The sequence below is a fragment of the Bombina bombina genome, chromosome 5 (genome assembly GCF_027579735.1).
Source record: "Bombina bombina isolate aBomBom1 chromosome 5, aBomBom1.pri, whole genome shotgun sequence".
Lineage (NCBI taxonomy): Eukaryota > Metazoa > Chordata > Amphibia > Anura > Bombinatoridae > Bombina > Bombina bombina.
Genome location: NC_069503.1, coordinates 357,851,707 through 357,877,481, shown reverse-complemented (window position 1 = coordinate 357,877,481; position 25,775 = coordinate 357,851,707). Strand labels below are relative to the sequence as shown.

General features: G+C 35.5%; 1 protein-coding gene across 5 annotated transcripts in view; it reads left to right on the top strand.

Moving 5' to 3' along the window:
- The window catches only part of OSBPL3 (oxysterol binding protein like 3), a 580,670-nt gene that overhangs the window by 91,612 nt on the left and 463,283 nt on the right, over positions 1-25,775 (top strand). For 2 of the 5 annotated variants that reach the window (XM_053714154.1, XM_053714155.1), the window contains exon 1: positions 6,595-6,737. The exons of the other annotated variants lie outside the window; for them this stretch is intronic. The gene's annotated coding sequence lies outside the window, so the exon portion shown is untranslated. Of the gene's footprint in view, positions 1-6,594; positions 6,738-25,775 lie in introns of those variants that run through there. 5 annotated transcript variants of the gene reach the window in all.

Here is a 25,775-nt window from a genome sequence, read left to right as displayed (position 1 = left end):
GACAAGACCAATAAATCGCCTAGACCGATGGCGATCTGCAGATCAGATGAGTGTTATTTCTGAGCACCCAAATCTGGGTGGGGAAGTCCCAGCGATAGGCGATTTTCTTGGTCCTTAGTAGCGAGGTGAGGGGTGCAAAATCCTTTCGTCTTTGCAGAGTTTGGAAGGACAGGTCTTGGTAAAATTGTAATACATTTCCTCGGAATCGGACCGGTTGTAGTTTCCGTGACTGGTTCATGAGCATTTCCTTTTCCAAGAAATTTTTTACACGGATGATTATATCTCTTGGAGGGGCTGTGTCCGGTGGCTTAGGTCTAAGTGATCTATGCGCCCTCACCCACTATATATCAGAGGTGCAAGTTGAGTCTTTTTAATCTGTTGGAAGAGAGCCTGCAAATAAACAGGAAAGTCTCTGGGGAGGATGCTCTCCGGTATACCTTTGATGCATATGTTTTTTCTTCTACTTCGGTTTTTCTTGTAGTGAGGATTCGGAAATGGTTTGTTGGTTTTGTGTAACCTGGTCGGTTAGGTTTTGTACATCTTCTTTAATTTCCTCCTGGCATCCCTCCAATGATTCTACCTGGAATCCCAGTGTGTGAATGTCCTGCCTCATACCCGCAAGCTCCTCCCTTATGCAGGTGCGAACAATGTCTGCAATATCTTGTTTAGAAGGCAAGTCATGGAGAATAGATTTGGTCATTTGTGTCTCCTCAAGTTGCAGGTTAGGATCTGTGGTGGCCAGGGTGTCCCCAGAAAGCCTCTTATTTCTAACCTCAGAAAGATCAGAATTTTGCATGTAAGATAATATAGGCAAGGATTTCCCTGATATGGGTTTAGGAAGTTTATCCTGTTTGGTGGTCCTTCTAGTAGCCATATTGATAAGACCCAAGAATATAATAGTACTAGTGTTCTGATCTATACAATTGTTAATACAAGAAAGGGTAAATATTGAAAAACCCTCACAGCGGAATCTCCCAGCAAACTATTATAGTCAGTATTATCTTAAGGTACAGGTTGGTGTGCCTTAGTATGTTAAAAGTTGCTCTAATGTTAGGGGTAAAACGATCTTATAGGGTTTTTGAGGGACCATATATACATAAAAGTTAAACGGTCCTTAAAGGGCCCCCTTTTATTTTTTTGCCTGTTTGCGCTTTCTCCTGGTGCTTTCTTAGCTTTATTTTTCTTCCTCACTAGTTAGCTGTGTTTATATGTTGCACCCCTTTGTGTTAGGTTTCGCCTGTGTGGGTTCCTGAACTGTGTCGAGCAGTGGGTGTCAGCTGCGGTCGTGGAGGCAATGTAACGGTGTAGTATGCAGTGTGTAGTGGCCCAAAATGGCGGCGCCCTATATTGAGCTTTGCATGGGATACCTGTTACGACTCCGTAGTTGCTGCTTAGCAGAGTGATGGGGCTTCTCCTTGTTCCGGATCCGTCCGGTGAGTGTCTAGGTGCCGGTTGTTGTAGCAGCTATTTGCTGATGCGGGTAAGGCCTCTATGGATCTCCCATTGCCCCAATCAATGTGGCTCTAAGTAGCGTATGCTTGTTGCACTTCAGGGTCCCCTCACCTGTCACCTTTCAGGAATCAGAGTGTTGGCTGTTTGTCACCAGGGCTATTGCTGCTAGTCTATACCATTTTTGATGAGATATGCCCAGGATGATGTAAAATATTTATGCACCGGATTTACGCTGCACTCATGGCAGCAGCCAGGCTCCGCCCCCGGTTACTGAGGCATTTTTTAGGTAAAATATCTTTCTTTTTTACATAGAGATGTTCAGGTGATATTTTCTAGTCTGCTTTTTACAGCTATGCTGCATCACTTTCAAGTGTTTCAACATTTGGGTATCATGGCCCTTTAAGGTTTTTTTCTGGAGTTTTAATAGTAATACGCAGGCTTCTTGTGTAATATGCATAGGATATTCTAAAGATCTGTCATCCTGTATAACTAATATTATCTACTTGATAGATTAGTCCAGACTTCACTTTGTAAATCATATTACAATTCAACCTATCCTAAATGAGTGTGTGCCTCCATATATATCTTACAGGGTGGCATTTACTCTAAAATGAAAATGTACAAGTTTTTTGTTTGTTTAGTTTTGTTGTGTTTAATATAATAAAACCCCAGCAATATGTACGACAGTACGTATATTCTATAGGTGACAGTTACCGAACTCATAGTAGATATAGAAGATACTGAACCAGCATAGATTATCTAGTACTAACACTTATCTAAATGTGTCTATCTACTTCTTTGCACACTGAATGTTGTGATACTCTGCCCTGCGTGGCGCAATGACATGCAACTTGTATAATTGTATTCATTGTTGGTTATAAATAAAAGTAAAAAAAAAAACAAAAACAAAAAAAAAACCTTTTGCTAAACACAATTCCCCTGTGTATAATGGTTGGATATTTAAATATCTGTCTATGAGATGTAATTATAAAATGGAAAACTGCAAAAAAAATTATAAACGGCTTAATAGTGTAGCTAAATGTTTAGGCCCATGCAAATTAGTTAATATTTACATTTTTTATTTTAATAATGTATTTAAACTGAAACGTACTAAACTAACATAACAATTCACAGCATATTTTTGTGCATGGTTTATTCATAATGTCTCAAAAAATATTTGTCTACGGGTTTATTACAGCTGAGTGGTCAAAGGGATATTAAACATAAACAGTGTTCCTTTAGTAAAAAAAAAATATATGTTAAATCAAGGCAATTACCTTACCTGTTTTCTTGCAAAATTAGCAATTGTATTACTTATACTGATCCATTTTATTTATATGTTTGTACTATCATTTTTATGATTGCAGTTGAGTTGAGTATGTCATTTTTGCTTTATCACATGGACTGCAATAGAAGTTGAATATCTTGTTTAATAACAGGCGAATGTTTATTGTCTATTGTGGTTTGCATTTGCTAAAGGCACTATTGGTAGAGACCAAAATATATTGCTGTGGGTTTTTTTGTTTTTTGTTTTGTTTTTTATGTGTTTCGAATAAATATTTGTTTTGTAATCATGGAAAATCACATTGCTGCCAGTTTACTATCTTAGATAGTGTGATGCTTTAACACCATACTCCCAGGCATTACTTACATTGTTCATTCTTTTTATGTTTTCAATTTGTGTTTTGGGCAAGTTTCAATGCTTTTTCTGCAAGATTTATATACTGTTGTTTTACCATTTTAAACTTTAGTTTCCTTAAGTTGTAGCTTTCAATTAAAAATGGAAAATGCATAAAACATTAGCCTTTTATTCCTCTTGAACGTTTTTACTAAACTTGTTAACAAACATTAACAACAAAATTGCAGTTGACTTAATTAAACATATATATTGATTGTATTTGTGTGTTGTTGTTTTTTTAAACTAACCATAATGGTTTGCAAAATTAACACATATGTCCAAAATAAAGAGTAGATGCATGAGTTTTACTGAATTTGAGATTAAAGAGTAATTTAAATTTTGTTTTTGTAAATAAATGCCAAGAGCAATGACATTTTATTGAATAGAATCCTGTAATTAATTTGCTGTCTGGGTAGTGTAGGAATATGTTCCTTATATCTTGTTTTGTACTATTAGTTTTTTCTGAACAGAACAATGCACTTTTTTAGGACTTTGCCTACCATACTAGTCTGGAAAGTTTAGGCATTCAGGCCTTAAACCTTCCCTCCCCCCTGATAGTAGGTTGGATGACAAGGCTGTCTGTAGAGTATACTGTCCTCCGGGCTTTCAGAGGCTTGTGAGGTTGTGTATACATATTTTCAATTGTTGCCACGAGACCACCCCACTTAGAAGACTTAGATTAGTGCTGCATCCTGTGGGTGACCTGGATTATTGATTTCAGGGCCTCTTTGACCATTTGCAAAACTGAAATATATTGACTTCTCCAAATATGAGCTGGGGGGGAGGGACTATTGGATTTATCTGTATACTGCGGTGATCTATATCATAGAGGGGGGAGGTTTAGAGAGCTGTTTGGGGGATCCTACACTGCAGAAAATATAAAAAATATCTATATATTTTATTGTTTAAAAAAAGCCTTATTTTCATACTGGCAGACTGTATGCCAGTACCTAAGATGGGGGTTACCAGTGCAGGGTGGGGAAGGGAAGAGAGCTGTTTGGGTGGGATCAGGTAGGGATCAGAGGGTGAGAAGTGTCAGGTGGGAGGCTAATTTCTACACTAAAGCTAAAATTAACCTTTTAAGTTACCTTAGTAACCCTTCACTGCCGGGAATAATAGAAGTGTGGTGGGCAGCTGCAATTAGCGGCCTTCTATTTACCAAAAAGCAATGGCAAATATATGTCTGCTATTTCTGAACAAAGGGGATCCCAGAGAAACTTTTACAAACATTTGTGCCATGATTGCACAAGCAGTATGTAAAAAATTCTGTGAGAAACCCAAAGTTTGTGAAATAAGTACCATTTTTTTTTTATTTGATCGCATTTGGCGGTGAAATGGTGGCATGAAATATATCAAAATGGGCCTAGATCAATACCTTTTGGTTGTCTACTTAAAAAAAAAAAAAATATTATATATATATATATATATATATATATATGTATATATATATATATATGTATATATATATATATATGTGTGTGTATATATATATATATATATATATATATATATATATATATATATATTGTTTTGCCAGGTAAATAAAACAAAAAACAAAACAAGGCTCTATTTCTGTTTAAATGGAGTGATGGCAAAAATGCTAACATTTCTCTGATATTTTGGGCAAGTTTTTGTCTGAAAGTCCCGCTAGTGAAAGGCAGGGGCGAAACTACAGGGGGTGTAGAGGTCTGAGGGTGGGGGCCCAGCTTAAAAAAAAAAAATAATAATTTTTTTTAGATTTTTTTTTTTTAAAATAAAAAACGTTAACCTACCACTGCCTGCACTGATATCATGTGAGTGTGACATGACTACAGGGGTTAGTGTTTCTGTTTTACCCATTGGTGTTTATGTGTGTGTATGGTGTGTGTGTGTGTGTGTGTGTGTGTGTGTGTATGTGACTGTGTGTGTATTTATGCATGTATGTGTGTTTGTGTATGTTTGTGGAACCAGCAAATTACAGACCTTGTTACTACAGCATGGGGGGGCAGGGGGTAAACAGTGTCACTATACAATACCACTATATACAGTATGGGGGGTGGACCATGTCACAGACTACTGTGGTCACTTTATAAAGTACTGGGCAGTAGGGTCAGGTAGGGTTGCCACCTCAGCCATGTTTTCCTGGACACTTATGAGTTACACATGCTGCAGGGTGTGCAGGGAGGAACATGTATTGTGTTTCTGGACAGCACTATTTATATTCCTCCCTGCACACCCTGCAGCATGTGTAACTTATAAGTGTTCTGTATTTTAAGGGACAGGTGGCAACCCTAGGGTCAGATTACAGACTGTGTCACTAACTTACTATATACAGTACTGGTGTGTTAAACAGTGTCACTATATACAGTAATAGGGGGTCAGACCATCTCACAGACTGTGAGCACAGGGTACCTCCTTTTGCAGACATGTAATCTGATTCACATTTTTTTCTGTGTTAAATATAAAAAAAATAAAAAATGTTTTAAATTCACTTTTTTTTGGGAGGGGAGGTGGGGGGGGCCCTTCTTAGATTCTTGCACCTGGGCCCTGTGGTTTCTAGTTACGCCTCTGGTGAAAGGGTTAAGGCAAGAGGATTTCCCTGGATTACATTGTTGTGGAGGAGATTTCTGCTGTCTTGCAATGAATATACATTAGGTGAGTTTAAAAAAATAAATTCATTAAAGATCATTTTTCAGTAGTCAAATTCCACCCACCATTTGCCTTATGCAGAGAAAACAATTTGGACTAACCACACACATTTTGTTATAAAGATTATAGGTTTGCAGTTTCTTATCTAATTATCTCTGCAAAACCCAGTTAAAGGGACATGAAACCCAACTTTTTTCTTTAATTATTCAGATAGAGAATACAATTTTAAAAAAGTTTTCAATTTACTTCTATGATCAAATTTGCTTTGTTCTCATGTTATTCTTTGTTGAAGAGATACCTAGGTAGGTAGCGTGCACATGCCTGAAGCACTACATGACAGGAAATAGTGCTGCCATCTAGTGCTCCTAATAATGTATAACATTGTTGCAAAACTGCTGCAATACAGTGCTGCAGACACGTGCACACTCCTGAGATTGCATCAAAACAAAGAAAAAATAATAATTGAAGTAAATTGTAAAGTTGTTTAAAATTGTATTATTTATCTGAATCAGGAAAGAAAATTGTTGGGTTTTATATCCCTTTAATAATGGATATGTAGCAGGGTTAGGCTTTGGTAAATCTGCTAAATGAAATAGTGTATGTCCATATGTCCTCTGAATAGGATTAGAGGCTCATTTCTATTTGTTAATATAAATGTATTTTAGCTTGTGTGGAATATTAGTATTTTGTTTTCTCATTTCTGTTCCGTATTGTTTCGGCTTCTTACCCTCCTCTTGGTCTCGGACAACCTGTACATCTGGTTTTTAGGTATTAAGCTCCCTATGCTTTTGTCCTGACTTTAAGAATGTTGCTTGTTTTGTCTGACGTTGCTTAAGTCACGGTTTGTATCTCATAGTTACAACGCTGTGTAAAACCTTTTTTTTAATAGTTCATATGTCTTTTATAACTCTCTGAGCTGAGGCAGCCATGAAACTAATCGGTTATTAAGAGCCTGGATCTTTCCTCTGATAATTTTTAGGTAAGATGATTTCAGTTTTGTGTATGTGAGCACCTATTTCTACTTGTGAATCTATATACTTAAAGGGACCTTTGAGATTTGTATAAAATGTTTATGCATAATGAAACTACTTTGCCAATGTATTTACATTATTTATTTTGCCCTCTTTTCATTTAATTAAACTCTGAAGATTGAGCAATTTCTAATTCTCTGAACTTGAACTACACCCTGCTGACTTTTCAAGTTTCAAGTTCAACTCTGCTACATATCTGTCTAATTGCCTATAACTGCTAATGAATGCATTTTATACAAACTATGACAGTGGCTAGCCTGGTTGACTACCGACTAAAACTGAGATTGGCTCCTCCAAATAAGGCAAATGGTGGGTGGACTTTGGCTATTTAAAATGAATTTCAGAAAAATAAAGGATGTTAATTTGTTTTTAAAAAGTTAAAGGGACAGTATACTATAACATTTTTAGTTTTTCACTTAATGTGTTTCTAATTACTTTTTTTTTTTTACCAGGTTCAGAGTATAAAATGTATGAGATTTGCTTTTTAAGTCTTATTTGTGTATATGAAATAGCTGATTTTGTGTTTTAAAGCCACAACCTAATAAAATGGGTTGAGCTTGTAGGTATAATCAGATCTCATTGCTTTATTACATTGTGTACATATACATGCTTTATCTTATATCTGTCCATAAACCAATCACCAATACTTGGAGAGACCAATGGAAAATTAACATTTTATTACCTTTATCTCTTCTATAACCCGCTGGGAGTGTAATTTCTTCTACTGGCTGTGTTAACAAAGCTTGGCCTCGAGGCAAAAAATCTTTTAGAATAGGTGGGGATACCACAGGTAGGGTTGTCACCTCAGCCATGTTTTCCTGGACGGCTAAATAAACTTATTCAAATGCCAATATAAGGGTAATGGAAATACTTGTTAACAATTTAATACACTCCAGCAGGCAAAGTGGATCATTTGGAACATTTGAGTAAACTGTCACTTTAATACTTGTCAGCACAACAGAAAGTTTTGGGTTTTCATAAATCTGTAAAGAGCACCATGTGTGGCAGTATCCTGTTAGATTTGTTAGATTAGCTGATAGCGTGTTAGAATTGAATGGTTGCTGGGATAAACATTTTACAAAAGCATCTGGTACATTGTGTGAGGGTTTAAAGCCTTGGCACCAATTGTAAAGCATTGTAATGAGGAAAGGCAAGATTGTACTGGTCTCTTATGCTATCTGTGATTATATTCTAGTCTAGTATGTATCTAGTAGTAGTCCCATTAGCTGCCAAGGGGATTCCTTCCATCATTTGAGTGATATATGATCATAACAACACTCTATATCTCCTCTTTATAGGGGTATTGTCAAGCTGCCATCCAGTGAAGATGCTAGACTTAAAGGTTCCAATTTTTTACTGTTTTCTTTTCTTTCATGTAATTAGCAAGAGTCCATGAGCTAGTGACGTATGGGATATACATTCCTACCAGGAGGGGCAAAGTTTCCCAAACCTCAAAATGCCTATAAATGCACCCCTCACCACACCCACAAATCAGTTTTACAAACTTTGCCTCCTATGGAGGTGGTGAAGTAAGTTTGTGCTAGATTCTACGTTGATATGCGCTCCGCAGCAAGTTGGAGCCCGGTTTTCCTCTCAGCGTGCAGTGAATGTCAGAGGGATGTGAGGAGAGTATTGCCTATTTGAATTCAATGATCTCCTTCTACGTGGTCTATTTCATAGGTTCTCTGTTATCGGTCGTAGAGATTCATCTCTTACCTCCCTTTTCAGATCGACGATATACTCTTATATATATATATATACCATTACCTCTGCTGATTCTCGTTTCAGTACTGGTTTGGCTTTCTACTACTTGTAGATGAGTGTCCTGGGGTAAGTAAGTCTTATTTTCTGTGACACTCTAACGTTCCTTATTTCAGACAGTCAGTTTCATATTTGGGATAATGCATATGAATAAATCAATTTTTTTTCTTACCTTAAAATTTGACTTTTTTCCCTGTGGGCTGTTAGGCTCGCGGGGGCTGAAAATGCTTCATTTTATTGCGTCATTCTTGGCGCGAACTTTTTTGGCGCAAATTTTTTTTTTCTGTTTCCAGCGTCATACGTGTCGCCGGAAGTTGCGTAATTTTTTACGTTTTTTTGCGCCAAAAGTGTCGGCGTTCCGGATGCGGCGTCATTTTTGGCGCCAAAAGCATTTAGGCGCCAAATAATGTGGGCATCTTTTTTTGGCGTTATTGTCTCCACATTATTTAAGTCTCATTATTTATTGCTTCTGGTTGCTAGAAGCTTGTTCACTGGCCTTTTTCCCATTCCTGAAACTGTCATTTAAGGAATTTGATCAATTTTGCTTTATATGTTGTTTTTTCTATTACATATTGCAAGATGTCCCAGATTGACACTGAGTCAGAAGATACTTCTGGAAAAACGCTGCCTGGTGCTGGATCTGCCAAAGTTAAGTGTATCTGCTGTAAACTTGTGGTATCTATTCCTCCAGCTGTTGTTTGTAATGAATGTCATGACAAACTTTTTAATGCAGATAATATTTCCTTTAGTAATGTTACATTACCTGTTGCTGTTCCATCAACATCTAATACTCAGAGTGTTCCTGTTAACATAAGAGATTTTGTTTCTAAATCCATTAAGAAGGCTATGTCTGTTATTCCTCCTTCTAGTAAACGTAAAAGGTCTTTTAAAACTTCTCATTTTTCAGATGAATTTTTAAATGAACATCATCATTCTGATTCTGATAATGGTTCCTCTGGTTCAGAGGATTCTGTCTCAGAGGTTGATGCTGATAAATCTTCATATTTATTCTAAATGGAATTTATTCGTTCTTTACTTAAAGAAGTCTTAATTGCATTAGAAATAGAGGATTCTGGTCCTCTTGATACTAAATCTAAACGTTTAAATAAGGTTTTTAAATCTCCTGTAGTTATTCCAGAAGTTTTTCCTGTCCCTGATGCTATTTCTGAAGTAATCTCCAGGGAATGGAATAATTTGGGTAATTCATTTACTCCTTCTAAACGTTTTAAGCAATTATATCCTGTGCCATCTGACAGATTAGAATTTTGGGACAAAATCCCTAAAGTTGATGGGGCTGTCTCTACTCTTGCTAAACGTACTACTATTCCTACGGCAGATAGTACTTCCTTTAAGGATCCTTTAGATAGGAAGATTGAATCCTTTCTAAGAAAAGCTTACTTATGTTCAGGTAATCTTCTTAGACCTGCTATATCTTTAGCGGATGTTGCTGCAGCTTCAACTTTTTGGTTAGAAGCTTTAGCGCAACAAGTAACAGATCATAATTCTCATAGCATTGTTAATCTTCTTCAACATGCTAATAATTTTATTTGTGATGCCATCTTTGATATCATTAGGGTTGATGTCAGGTATATGTCTCTAGCTATTTTAGCTAGAAGAGCTTTATGGCTTAAAACTTGGAATGCTGATATGTCAACTTTGCTTTCCCTTTCTTTCCAGGGTAATAAATTATTTGGTTCTCAGTTGGATTCTATTATCTCAACTGTTACTGGAGGGAAAGGAACTTTTTTACCACAGGATAAAAAATCTAAAGGTAAATTTAGGTCTAATAATCGTTTTCGTTCCTTTCGTCACAACAAGGAACAAAAGCCTGATCCTTCACCCACAGGAGCGGTATCAGTTTGGAAACCATCTCCAGTCTGGAATAAATCCAAGCTTTTTAGAAAACCAAAGCCAGCTCCCAAGTCCACATGAAGGTGTGGCCCTCATTCCAGCCCAGCTGGTAGGGGGCAGATTACGATTTTTCAAAGAAATTTGGATCAATTCAATTCACAATCTTTGGATTCAAAACATTGTTTCAGAAGGGTACAGCATTGGCTTCAAGATAAGGCCTCCTGCAAAGAGATTTTTTCTTTCCCGTGTCCCAGTAAATCCAGCGAAGGCTCAAGCATTTCTGAAATGTGTTTCAGATCTAGAGTTGGCTGGAGTAATTATGCCAGTTCCAGTTCTGGAACAGGGGCTGGGGTTTTATTCAAATCTCTTCATTGTACCAAAGAAGGAGAATTCCTTCAGACCAGTTCTGGATCTAAAAATATTCAATCGTTATGTAAGGATACCAACATTCAAAATGGTAACTATAAGGACTATCCTGCCTTTTGTTCAGCAAGGGCATTATATGTCCACAATAGATTTACAGGATGCATATCTGCATATTCCGATTCATCCAGATCACTATCAGTTTCTGAGATTCTCTTTCCTAGACAAGCATTACCAGTTTGTGGCTCTGCTGTTTGGCCTAGCAACAGCTCCAAGAATTTTTACAAAGGTTCTCGCTGCCCTTCTGTCTGTAATCAGAGAACAGGGTATTGTGGTATTTCCTTATTTGGACGATATCTTGGTACTTGCTCAGTCTTCACATTTAGCAGAATCTCATACGAATCGACTTGTGGTGTTTCTTCAAGATCATGGTTGATCTTGGTTTCCAGATAGATTCAGCGTCCATGACTCTGTCTCTGACAGACAAGAGACGTCTAAAATTGATCTCAGCTTGTCGAAACCTTCAATCACAATCATTCCCTTCGATAGCCTTATGCATGGAAATTCTAGGTCTTATGACTGCTGCATCGGACGCGATCCCCTTTGCTCGTTTTCACATGCGACCTCTTCAGCTCTGTATGCTGAACCAGTGGTGCAGGGATTACACAAAGATATCTCAATTAATATCTTTAAAACCGATTGTACGACACTCTCTGACGTGGTGGACAGATCACCATCGTTTAGTTCAGGGGGCTTCTTTTGTTCTTCCGACCTGGACTGTAATTTCAACAGATGCAAGTCTGACAGGTTGGGGAGCTGTTTGGAGGTCTCTGACAGCACAAGGGGTTTGGGAATCTCAGGAGGTGAGATTACCAATCAATATTTTGGAACTCCGTGCAATTTTCAGAGCTCTTCAGTCATGGCCTCTTCTAAAGAGAGAATCGTTCATTTGTTTTCAGACAGACAATGTCACAACTGTGGCATACATCAATCATCAAGGAGGGACTCACAGTCCTCTAGCTATGAAAGAAGTATCTCGGATACTTGTATGGGCGGAATCCAGCTCCTGTCTAGTTTCTGCGGTTCATATCCCAGGTATAGACAATTGGGAAGCGGATTATCTCAGTCGCCAAACGTTACATCCGGGCGAATGGTCTCTTCACCCAGAGGTATTTCTTCAGATTGTTCAAATGTGGGGACTTCCAGAAATAGATCTGATGGCTTCTCATCTAAACAAGAAACTTCCCAGGTATCTGTCCAGATCCAGGGATCCTCAAGCGGAAGCAGTGGATGCATTGTCACTTCCTTGGAAGTATCATCCTGCCTATATCTTTCCGCCTCTAGTTCTTCTTCCAAGAGTAATCTCCAAGATTCTGAAGGAATGCTCGTTTGTTCTGCTGGTGGCTCCAGCATGGCCTCACAGGTTTTGGTATGCGTATCTTGTCAACCGTGGACTCTTCCGTTAAGACCAGACCTTCTGTCACAAGGTCCTTTTTTCCATCAGGATCTCAAATCCTTAAATTTAAAGGTATGGAGATTGAACGCTTGATTCTTAGTCAAGGAGGTTTCTCTGACTCTGTGATTAATACTATGTTACAGGCTCGTAAATCTGTATCTAGGAAGATATATTATAGAGTCTGGAAGACTTACATTTCTTGGTGTCTTTCTCATCATTTTCCTGGCATTCTTTTAGAATTCCGAGAATTTTACAGTTTCTTCAGGATGGTTTGGATAAAGGTTTGTCTGCAAGTTCCTTGAAAGGACAAATCTCTGCTCTTTCTGTTCTTTTTCACAGAAAGATTGCTAATCTTCCTGATATTCATTGTTTTGAACAAGCTTTGGTTCGTATAAAACCTGTCATTAAGTCAATTTCTCCTCCTTGGAGTTTGAATTTGGTTCTGGGGGTTCTTCAAGCTCCTCCTTTTGAACCTATGCATTCATTGGACATTAAATTACTTTCTTGGAAAGTTTTGTTTCTTTTGGCCATCTCTTCTGCTAGAAGAGTTTCTGAATTATCTGCTCTTTCTTGTGAGTCTCCTTTTCTGATTTTTCATCAGGATAAGGCGGTGTTGCGAACTTCTTTTAAATTTTTACCTAAGGTTGTGAATTCTAACAACATTAGTAGAGAAATTGTGGTTCCTTCATTATGTCCTAATCCTAAGAATTCTAAGGAGAGATCATTGCATTCTTTGGATGTAGTTAGAGCTTTGAAATATTATGTTGAAGCTACTAAGAATTTCCGAAAGACTTCTAGTCTATTTGTTATCTTTTCTGGTTCTAGGAAAGGTCAGAAGGCCTCTGCCATTTCTTTGGTATCTTGGTTGAAATCTTTAATTCATCATGCTTATGTCGAGTCGGGTAAAACTCCGCCTCAAAGGATTACAGCTCATTCTACTAGGTTAGTTTCTACTTCTTGGGCGTTTAGGAATGAAGCTTCGGTTGATCAGATTTGCAAAGCAGCAACTTGGTCTTCTTTGCATACTTTTACTAAATTCTACCATTTTGATGTGTTTTCTTCTTCTGAAGCAGTTTTTGGTAGAAAAGTACTTCAGGCAGCTGTTTCAGTTTGATTCTTCTGCTTATAATTTCAGTTTTTTTCATTATAAGATTTAAACTTTGTTTTGGGTGTGGATTATTTTCAGCGGAATTGGCTGTCTTTATTTTATCCCTCCCTCTCTAGTGACTCTTGCGTGGAAGATCCACATCTTGGGTAGTCATTATCCCATACGTCACTAGCTCATGGACTCTTGCTAATTACATGAAAGAAAACATAATTTATGTAAGAACTTACCTAATAAATTAATTTCTTTCATATTAGCAAGAGTCCATGAGGCCCACCCTTTTTGTGGTGGTTATGATTTTTTTGTATAAAGTACAATTATTCCAATTCCTTATTTTTTATGCTTTCGCGCTTTTGTCTTATCACCCCACTTCTTGGCTATGCGTTAAACTGATTTGTGGGTGTGGTGAGGGGTGTATTTATAGGCATTTTGAGGTTTGGGAAACTTTGCCCCTCCTGGTAGGAATGTATATCCCATACGTCACTAGCTCATGGACTATTGCTAATATGAAAGAAATGAATTTATCAGGTAAGTTCTTACATAAATTATGTTTTTTATTAGGTTAGCAAAGTTTTTGAAAGAAAAAAAAAAGAGCTGCTTGGGTGGATTTTTGAGCTCTGAATCTTCCATTATACTCTCTGCTGTTCTCCACCTGCAGCCTCATTTTGCTTAGACACAATCTTAAAGGGGCAGTCTACACCTTAGTCATAAAGTCTTACTTTAGATTTATTTGCATAACAATGTCTCATGTTAATGAAATTGGGTAACAACTGAAATTGGGAAACTGAATATCCAGCTTAATCTGTATAAATTCTATTTACCTATTCTCAGTTATTTTATTATCATTATTCATATGTACAGGCTTTCCACATAGAAATGTATCTTGTTGCTTGTCTGCACATGTGCACATATTCTAACTTTAGGCAAAAGGAGTTTCTGCAAACTTTCACATATTTGTGACTTAAGCTATAAATTAGAGATTATTCTATTTATAGGTTCATATAAGTGCCACATTTGTTCTAACAAACCAATTATTTAGACTAATAAAATCCCTTTACCTGATAAATTGACAATGACATATTTTGAAATGCTAGCATACTTTATGTAAATGTTAAAAACAAAGGCATTTTAAATGAATACTTTTGAAAACAATATGTTCAGTGGGAATACTTTTTTTCAGAAATGTAATGCTTTATAAAGTGTTAAATTAATTAAATTCAGACAATTTCAAGGCTTGAATAAAATAGCAGGCTGTTCCATCAACTTTGTGCAATTTACAAAGAACACTTATGAACACTGTTTTTTTTCCAGCTAACATAAAGGAATAACATTTAAAATAAAAAGTAAACCTATACATTTAAAACTTTTAATTGTGTAGAGGGCTTCAAATAAATTAGATATATAAAAAACTCTCTGCTCATGAGTTGGTCCCTAAAGTCTTTGTATATTAATTTTTCTAAATATATATTTTATTATTTTCTGCATATAACTATTCCGTTTTAAACCAATCCTTTTGTTAGGTGTAGCAGGGAGGCTGTGCAACTCGACAGATGTCTTCTTTACAATTATTCTGGTGGAAACTGGAAAGAAGGGCTGACTGCATTCATGCACAGAGAGAATTTAAATCAAACGGTTTTGAAATCCAGAAACTCAGCGTAAACATCACAGGGGTTTTATATAATGGTATACTACAGTCTGGGATTCAAGCAACCCTCTTTTCCAGTGACTAGCCGGCTATAAAAATGTGTAGTAAACTAGCCACAAATAAAGATGAAAAACTGTTTCAGTACATACATTAAATAATTAATTCTGGTTGAAAGTTTGCTTAACCTGCAACATTAAAGTGAAGGTTAAGTTTGACATAATTCAAGACAATCTAGCATTTATCTATGTCACTAATCTAGTCAAGTTTTTTTTTTTTGTTTTTTTTTCCCGCTTACTTCAATATTTTACATTCAAAATTATATTTCAAAATCCCTACTGCTTATCTCACAACTCCTCCCAAGCACTATTTCCGTCTTCTTATCTTGCTAAAATCTTCGGCGTACCCATCCGCTCTGTGTCTCTGAAATGCGCGTTCACGCTGCAGTCTCTAACTGCGCATGCGCATGTTAAATTATAATTATAAAAATTCTAATACAGAATGAATGCGGCACTTCTTATCAACACTTTGAGAATTAAAATGATGACTCTGTATCCAAGCCGTCCGTAACCAGCAGATGACGTATGAAAGGATGCCTTACTTGGAAGTAAAACGCATGTGCGAAACGGGAGCAAGCGTGGTCATCAACCTATAAAGAAATTTAACTGAGCATGTGTAGAGGAGTAAAGGGGAGGAGGACACGGAGGGACGGCCGCCTAATGGCCGACATTTCAATTGGAGGCTGAAAAAACGTGATTGATAGCAAAATATATACGGGTCGTATAAGAGGTCGATAAGACGAGCCATTCTAAAGTTAATAACTTGATATATGTCATATAATATTAAAAGTCATGAATTAAACTTATATTGATTTTGCATCCCTAATGCTATGCTTGATAGAACTAGAGGTAACTTCACTTTAATTTTATTAGCTATTATTAACATGTTGGATTTTGGTATATATTAAGAGAATTCACAATTAAAACAATTAACTAAACGGTTATGTTACTTTCAATGTCTTGTTTTTTTTTTCCAATGCTCTCACAATATTTTAATATTAGATACCAAGGCTTACATTTATTCTACTCTTCCACGAACAGTGCCAAGTCTCTATAGCAACTTAAAAAATATCTTGAAATCAAGCCCCAATACTGCCCAAAGGTTGTATAGTCAAATTGAGATGTTGAACATTATTACCATATTTTTTCGCAGCCCTGTATTGCTCCAGTACTCTGATGTGTGCTGTTGGTTGAACCGTACTATTTGAAAAGTATGTCTGTGAAAGTTGAAGTATCTCTGAACAATACAAAATACCATGCACTCAATCACTGTGGCACCGTTCACTCAAATGTAATGGCATTGCCGTTTTAATAGCAACAAGGGACTACAATTCCCAGCATTCCACTCCCATCATCATACTCTCTATGGTCTTAGAATAATTAATATTTGATGATATCAGTGTAATAAATAAATAAAATGATAAATCACAATTCAATACAAAACATTAAAACATGTAATAAAAATAAAATAAAAAGTGAACTTTGTGAATTTAGTGAAAATATTTATGTGTAAATGGATACACCTGTCCCAGATTTCTCTTAGAGGGAGACAATAGTGTAATCCTATTAGTAGGACCAACTGCAAAATTCAGTTTTTCATTACTCATGTGGTTCTGAGCTTTTACCAAACTCTATCGTATTGGGGCAATGTTATGTTGGGCACACAACCAGCCACACCTCCAATGTATGTTAAAATATATTTATTTTGTTAAAATAACACCATATCCCTTATGGGCACATCAGGTAACAAATGGTATATATTGTATCACAATCCCCAAAAACATTTTGAGGACAAAACAATATGTCTTAATACCCAAATGTCCCTTCATTTGGCCCAGAATTGATAAATGTTCCGACACGTGTTTTGCCTCTCCTTGCTTTTTCAAGTAACCATACTATTTGAAAAGCATTGATACCGGCTTACATATGTCTGTGAAAGTAAAAGTATCCCTGAGCAATACAAAATACGATACACTCAACTACTGTGGCACAGTACACTCAAATGTAATAACATTGCAGTTTTAATAGCAACAAGGGACTACAATTCCCAGCATTCCGCTGCCGTCATCATACTTTCTATGGTCTTAGAACTTTTTGTATTTCACATGCATTGTGTTTGTTATTCAAATTGTATGTTGACTGAATAGTAAGGTTTTAAAGGGATACCTAGATATTTTTATATCAAATGTTTGTTTGGGAAAAAAAGCTTTGCAATACTCTTTCCTTATTATTTTGCTGCAAATTCATGTAATTTAGCTGTGAAAATTGTGGGGTTTTATCTATTTCTCACAGCTGAAACAGCGCCCTGCTGACAAAATGAGGTTAACCCTGCTACATAACTTTCCATAATTGGCTTTAGGAGATGACAACTGCAAACAAAGCACTTTGCGCTATCATAATGATCATGGCTAGCAGGGATGGGCAAATGTTTTGCAAAAATAAAAAATTAAACTAATTTTAACACATTCGTTCATTTCGAATTTCAAATGTTCAGACAACATTCTAACAGTCATTTTAATGCAATAGTATTTCTAATACTTTCTTTAAATGTAAAATTCAATTCAAATTTTTCTAATTTGATTTAAATTTTGCAATATTCGAATTCGAAAAATTCAAATCAATATACTTGTAATAGTATTTCTAATGCTCTGTTTAAATGTAATAATTGAATGATTTCATATTCTAATAGAAACATTCAAATCGATATGTTTGTATCTACAGTGGGTATTGAAAAGAATCGCCCCCCTTGAAAATAATCACACTGTTGCTTTGCAGCCTGAAATAAAGAAAGACAGTTTTTGTTTATCCAGTTTCAATTACTCAGTGCAACTTATAACATCCAAGTGAAAGATATAACACCAACATGTCAGGCAAAATCAGAATCATTGAGTTGGAAAAAGGATCACCCCCTTTTGTCAGTATTTTGTTGAACCACCTTTTGCTTTAATTACAGCCTTTTAGTCTGTTGGGATATGTCTCTACTAACTTTGCACATCTAGACTGTGCAATATTTGCCCACTCTTCTTTGCAGAACTGCTCCAGTTCCGTTACATTTGATGGTGACAGTTTGTGGACTGCAGTCTTCAAGTCATGCCATAGATATTCAATGGGGTTTAAGTCTGGACTCTGACTAGGCAATGCAAGGACATTCACTTTTTTTCAACTTTAACCACTGTGTGGTCATTTTTGCTGTGTGCTTTGGGTCATTGTCATGTTGGAAAGTAAACCTTCTTCCCATTCACAACTTCCTGGCAGAGGACAGCAGATTTTCATCAAAAATTTGACTTTTTTTGCCCCATCCATTATTCCTTCTATCCTGACAAGTGCTTCAGTGCCTGATGCATTGAAACGCCCCCATAAAAGCATATTACCACCTCCATGCTTTACTGTAGGTATGGTGTTATTTGGATGGTGAGCTGTATTGGATTTCCTCCAGACATATGGTTTGTTGTTGAGACCAAATAATTCAATTTTAGTCTCATCTGACCATAACATCTTTTTCCATGTGGCCTCAGAATCTCCTAGGTGTGCTATGGCAAAGCTCAGTCATGACTGCATGTGGCCTCTCTTGAGGAGTGGCTTTTTTCTTGCAATCCTCCTATACAAACCACATTTGTGGAGAATTTGTGATATTATTGTTACATGTACACAATGACCACTCTTTGTCATAAATTCCTGCAACTTGCTGTGGGCCTCTTGGTAGCATCTCTGACGAGTTTCCTCCTGGTTCTTTCATCCAGTTTGGAGTTACGTCCTGATCCAGAGAGGGTCTTTGTTGTACCAAATACCTTCCACTTCTTAATAATAGACTTCATTTTGTTTCTAGGCATTGATAAAGCCTTTGATATTTTCTTGTATCCATCTCCTGACTTGTGCCTGTCCATTACATTATCCCGGAGATCATTTGACAATGCCTTGCCACCCATAGTTGATTTTTTGCTTCAGTTGCACTACCAGGGACTGAGATGCTCCAGGAAAGCTCTTTTCATGCTGAGCTAATCAATATGCCCACAGCTGATCACAGTTGAAGGTCAAATGGCTTTGTTGAGAAGGTGATTAGCTACACCTGATTGAGTTTACAAGTAATTTTAGGAAGGGGTGATCCTTTTTCCATCTCAGTGATTTTTGAATTGTCTTTACTATTGATTGCCTGACATGTTGGTATTATATCTTTTCACTTGGATGTTATAAGTTGCACTGAGTAATTACAACTGGATAAACAAAAACTGTGTCTGTCTTTGTCAGGCTGCAAAGCAACACAATTTGACTATTTTCAAGGGGAGTGATTCATTTCAATACCCACTCTATTATGCATCAATTTACTAAATTCCCTACAACATGAACTATGGAACTTCTGAACAGTATTTGTTAATAGTATTTGTTAAATCGAATGCCTTGTAATTTGAAGTTATTTACTATCCTTTTGACTGAGAGCCCACAGAAGAGTGCAGAAGAAATGTCTTCTAAAAAAGGGTGAGAGGTAAATGTGTTGGGGGTCGGATGAGCGAGAAATAAGTGGAGTGATTAGAGGAAATGCGAAAGAATGCATCAGGGTTTAAAAAAAAACCAGGTGCCAGGGAACCACTGGCTTCTATAATTTTATCTCTGGCGCCTAACTTTTTGGGTTATCCTCTATATAGCTATGTAGAAATCCAAATGTCTGGCTCCTAAAAATGTCTTGTTCCTAAATGTTCTTACTGGTCACTAAATTTTAAACAGACTTGTTGACTACTACATTACTCAACTGTAATGTTAATTACACGAAACTGCTTATTCTTTCATTGCAATTTCTTACTAGTCTAGAACTAGTGTGAGTTCACACTTGCTGGCTCTTAGACTCTGAACAAATAGGTTATTTACTAATTAAGAAATATTGGCTATCACTATCCCTTTAACGCTACTTTTGTTGAACACATACATGTTTGAAATGTCTTTCAGAACAAATGCATTTTGCACTGCTAAACTGCATTTCAGTTATTGCTATTTATACAATTATTAAACATAAAGAAACTAGTGTTACAAGCTTTAAAGTTGCAGCATGAAAAAGCAAAGCAAATTGGTTGAACTTCATAGTCAGAATTGCTTTGACAGAATTGAAGCATCCTTCTGTTTTATCCTTTAGTTATTTTAATGCATTGTTAAGTTGCAAACCTATTTCTTAAAGGAAAAGGAAACACAAAAAACATACAGTATATTTTGTTGGTATATACTGGGTTACAAAATTATTATTTATCTTATCTTTGCAGTTGCCAACCAATAAAATATATATGTAACTATATTTATTAAAAATAATATTTATTCCTTAATTCTAGTTATCCTTATAGACACTTTGAATTATATTTATGTAGAAACTAGATTATGAATCAATTATGCACGCTTATTCCGTTACAACATTCTATACAACAGATTAGGGCTGCAACAACTAATCGGTATGTTTGATCATAAAAATAGTTGTCAACAAATCTCATTATCAATTAGGTGGTCTGTGATTAGCTGGTCAGTTGCACAGCACCAGCTGCTTTAATCTGATGAACTACTGCAACTAAGATTGTGCAAAAAAAATTGAATATTTTTTTTTTTTTCTATCCGATTAATCGGACAATAATCATACGATTTAATCGGATAGAAAAAAAAAAAAAAAAAAACATTTTTTTGCACAACACCATGTGCAGGAGTTCATCGAATTGAAGCAGCTGGTGCTGTGCAATTAATCAACTAATCGCTGACCACCTAATTGATAATGAGATTCTTTGACAACTATGTTTATGATCAATCTTTCCGATTAGTTGTTGCAGCCCTACAACAGATCATAAAAATATATCTTTAAAATTAACCTTGCTCACAATGAATCACATTAAAAAACCACAATAAAATACCAGAATATGGACCGCTAACTTAAAAGTGCTTAGTTAAACTATATAACAAGATACTTCACACACATCTTACTGGATCTCAATAGATTTAAGATAACTTTCAGACAAATATAGTTAAACTATTTAGCCCACAATTTGTTCTAAATAACTTCAATTAAAAACACCAGAAATTGTATATATTATTAATGCAAACAGACAATTTATTTGCCAAATAATCTGAGCTGAAATAACCTCTTATTCAGCCACACTAAAGTAAATTCTAAAATATATTTATGGCAACAACTGTAACTAACTTATGATATTAAAAACTATAATTTTAGAATACCTTGATTAAAAACATAAAAAATATAGAGCAACCGTATACATCACCAAATGACCAGAGTGGGAATTCAGCTTTTGGAGTTTCTTGTAGGTCATAGAAAAAGGTTTTATTCACTATTCGCAAGGATACAGGCCTCAAAATTGTTATCTTTCTATTCTCAAGAAAGTGTCCCAAAATGGCAGAGAAGATACTTGGCACAAAATCTGTGTTTTTCTTTGAGTCTGTCCCTTTGTCTAGTGTGTGTGGGTTCTTATTCAAGATAAACCTCTCCTTCTTTTCTTTAATCATTCCCACAAGAATTTCATAGGCCCTCGGAGCTGAACATATAATTGATTATTTGGGTAATGCCTCCCTGGGCAGCCAAATACCTTTTGGTTGTAATACTATTTTCGAACTATTGGTGGCAGCAGACAACCAGAAATGCAGTTTCATTATCAATATTGCTAACACTCTAGTATTTAACCTTTAAAATGTTAATTAAATATACTTTAATTTCCAGTATCAGCAAACAATGTTTACAATATTTTGCATAAAAATGTTAAGTCAGGATCAGACTGATATGCTTCAGGAAAGTTCTTCTCTGTGAAAGGCACATGTTGAGCAAAAAGAGGCTCCTTCTTGGGTGGTAACTAGCCACAGAACAAGCTATTATGCTATTGTTCGTTCCCAGGTTGAGCGCTTCTCTCGTTTTATTTATGCAAATTATGACACTTAGGGGAGTCTCCCTAAGTGTGATGCGGGAATCCAGACGTGGACCCATTGCTCAGCATGCCTAGAGGGATATGGCTGCAACTCACTGACGAGGCCCACAATAGGCTGAAACGTACGTCTGGGGTTTTGTTGTTTTCTCTCGTTCAGAGAGGGATTGCCTGGTATTTCGGGGCTGGACTAATGTGAAGTCAGCATCAGACTGATATTCTTCAGGACAGTTCTTCTCTGTGAAAGGCACATGTTGAGCAAAAAGAGGCTGCTTTTTGGGTGGTAACTAGCCATAGATCAAGCTATTATGCTATTGTTCATTCCCAGATTAAGCACCTCTCTCTTTTTATTTAATGTGTACAGTATGTATGGAACCATATAATACTATTTACCCTGAGTATTTTCGTTCTAAACATGAGTATATTACTTATAATATTTTAGAAGATGCGTTTAAAAGTTACATATTAATATAAATACGGTATGTTAAACATTTTACATGTGTGGTTATTTAACACAGCAGACACTATCTGAAATAGTATATTTAGGCATGCATATATTAGTATCTACTAGTCATATCTGGAATCCAGTTTGTATTTCAGGTGTCTGGAAAATAAAAAGAATATTATTAATTTTGAAATAAATTGTACATTTTAAATTGATTATATAGCTACTTATTAAATTGAGCAAATACTTATCTAATATGTTCTTCTCAGATCCTCAAATACACATTTATACAATACTGAGGTATACCTTAACTGAACATTAGACATAAGTTACTTTAAAATGAAAAAGTTTTAATATAGACATGTGTTTCTGCTAGCCAGCAAAATGTGTATTCAGTTGGTTCAGGGGTAATTAACAGGCCTGTGCTAATTACTACAGCCTCAGAATTTTGTTTGCTTATCTGACTTCATGTACAGAATCTTGTCTCCACCACGCCAGGAGGCAAATCTGTACTTCAGAACAAGAGGGGGTTGTTTTACAAACCACTTCACAAAATGAATTCTTGGTCTTATCATATATATCTGTTGGCGCTCTACAAATAACTGATAATAATAATATAAATATATATATATATATATATATATATATATATATATGTAGATAAAAATATATATATATATAAATAATTATTTAATAACACTCACAGATATCCTGACAATTTGTAATCGGTACCTATTAAAGCTTTTTTTGTAGTTTTTCTGTAATTTTCTTTTAAAATTTAGTAATCTACCAAATCCTTAATATACCTCATTATATTGATCTTGTAACCATGTTCTACCTAGGTAGAAACATCATTGCGGACTACATGTGCATTGTAATCCATTTTTGCCAACACATGCATATTTTTTCCCCTCTGTCCTCTCTCTTGAGGCGCATCACTATCCAGCGGTCAGATGGAGAATGGACATGTGGATGCTGACGTTGATGTTGGGGGGGGCGTGGTGCATTAGAACACAGAAGTCTCTCAGCAATTGGTCTTACTATTCCAATTTACTTATGCTTATAACCACACTAGCACAGGAATGTATGACCATCTTTGGTAAGTGAACACTAAGGAGGAATAAAGTAAACAAAAGACGAACTAATGAGCGGTGCTCTAATTTATTACGTTTTCAAAAGATATGCACATGCAAAATTTTGTACCAACAAAGATGGCCACTATGCTTTTTAAGACAGAGTGTGCATGCGATTCCCTTACAAGTGCGCATGTGATGTTAACATTGAAATAGTAGAATGGATTTTCATAAGTGGACGAGACTCATTCACAATAGGATGGGGCACATTCTATCTTTTTGGCTGTGTTCTGCATACTTTTATGGAAGGTAGATGTTCCTCAATTATGCAAAAATAAAAGTTATTCTTCATATAGTTAGCAGCTTCGCTTCAAGTGCAGGTACATTTTTATTACATTCCTAATTAAATTATAATACTGCGTTTTATTTGTGTATTATTTGTGTATTATTTGTCACAGATTTCTATCCCTTTAATGACAAGCTCCATGACCCTGTGGAACATATGTGACATATATCCGCTTTATTTCTCTACTGTGAGGATTAGTGTTTTCATTTCCCATGTGTTCCAATTACCTCCATCATGATCATCCCCATTGAAAACGCTCCTGCAGTCATGGGAACGCTTATGTGTGATGTTAGTAGGACTTGGTTCTTTACTTAACTCTACTCGTCTCATGGGAGCACATAGTCAACTAAAAATATCAAATAAGCACCTCACTTTCAGCCTCACATTATGGAAATTTAAAGGAGCTCATTTAAAATGAAATAGTGTAACTAAAGAGAGATACCACTTTAAATGCTTGAAATACATCCTCAGAATCTTTACACTAGGATGTAATAAAAGGTTGGTGATACTGATCAGCAATAGGCTCCTGTCTTAAATAAGTGCTAGATGTTTTCCACCCAGCATCAGATCTACCCAGGCTCACCTTCTTTGAGGAAAATGTCAGCACTTGACTTAACCAGCCTTTCCAAAGCAACCACAAATGTGATGTCTTTTTTCCTGTTAAGTTACTTCTATATCTTATTTCTTCTCCTTGTTCCCTTTATTTGAGATTCTATTTTAGTTGGTTTTATGTCTGTTTCCTTTTCTCCCAAACTTCCATGTGCACAAGATCAGGGTTAGTCCTGTGTATGCATTAGACACGCTCATTCTACAAGCTTATATTATACATGCACTTACCCTTTTAGGGCAGTGGTTATTTTGCTTTGTAACCTCCCTGACACTTTTTTAAATTCATCGGACATCCAGATATTTTTTTTTGACAAAAACTTATTTTTTATAGAGAGATAAAAAATTTTAGCAAAACAAGTGTTTTATAATGTGTCTTACTGATGTCATTAAAAAATAATATTATTAAAAAGGAATGAAAGATTGAACAATGGATTTTTGTGCATTAAAATGTATTACATAATAATAGCAGAGAAATACAGCCCATTGTCATAACAGCATTAATGGTTATTTAGATAAAGCAGTTATCCATTGTTTTTATGTATTTGTGTGATTATCTGCTGCCTTAGTTTAACGATACAGCCCATGTGTCTATATAGATAGATAGATATATATATATATATATATATATATATATATAGATAGATAGATATATATATATATATATATGTTTTTGTTCATTTAACTTAGTTTAATTATATATTCTGTGTTGTGTGATTATTTTATTAGGTTTATATGCTGTTTAGCATTTAAAGTCTTCATTTCAAAGCTTTAAAAATAATGTATTAGGTGCTACTTATGACAATTTTGAGAGGGGTCTGGAACCTATCTCCCTCACTTCCCATTGACTTACATTATAAACTGGGTTTCAATTTACGATGGTTTCGATTTACAACCATTCCTTCTGGAACCTAACCCCGACGTAAACTGAGGGCTACCTGTATATATATAGATATATATAGATAGATCTATATATATATATATATATATATATATATATAGATATAGATATAGATATATAGAGATATATAGATATATATAGATATATATAGATATATAGATATAGATATATAGATATCTATAGATATATAGATAGATATCTATCTATATCGATATCTATCTATAGATATCTATCTATATCGATATCTATCTATAGATCTATCTATATCGATATCTATCTATAGATATCTATCTATATCAATATCTATATCTATAGATATCTATCTATATCTATAGATATATATCTATCTATATCTATAGATATATATATATATCTATAGATATATCGATCGATATATCTATATATCTATCTATATATATATATATGTGTGTGTATGTATATACAGTATCTCACAAAAGTGAGTAAAACCCTCACATTTTTGTAAA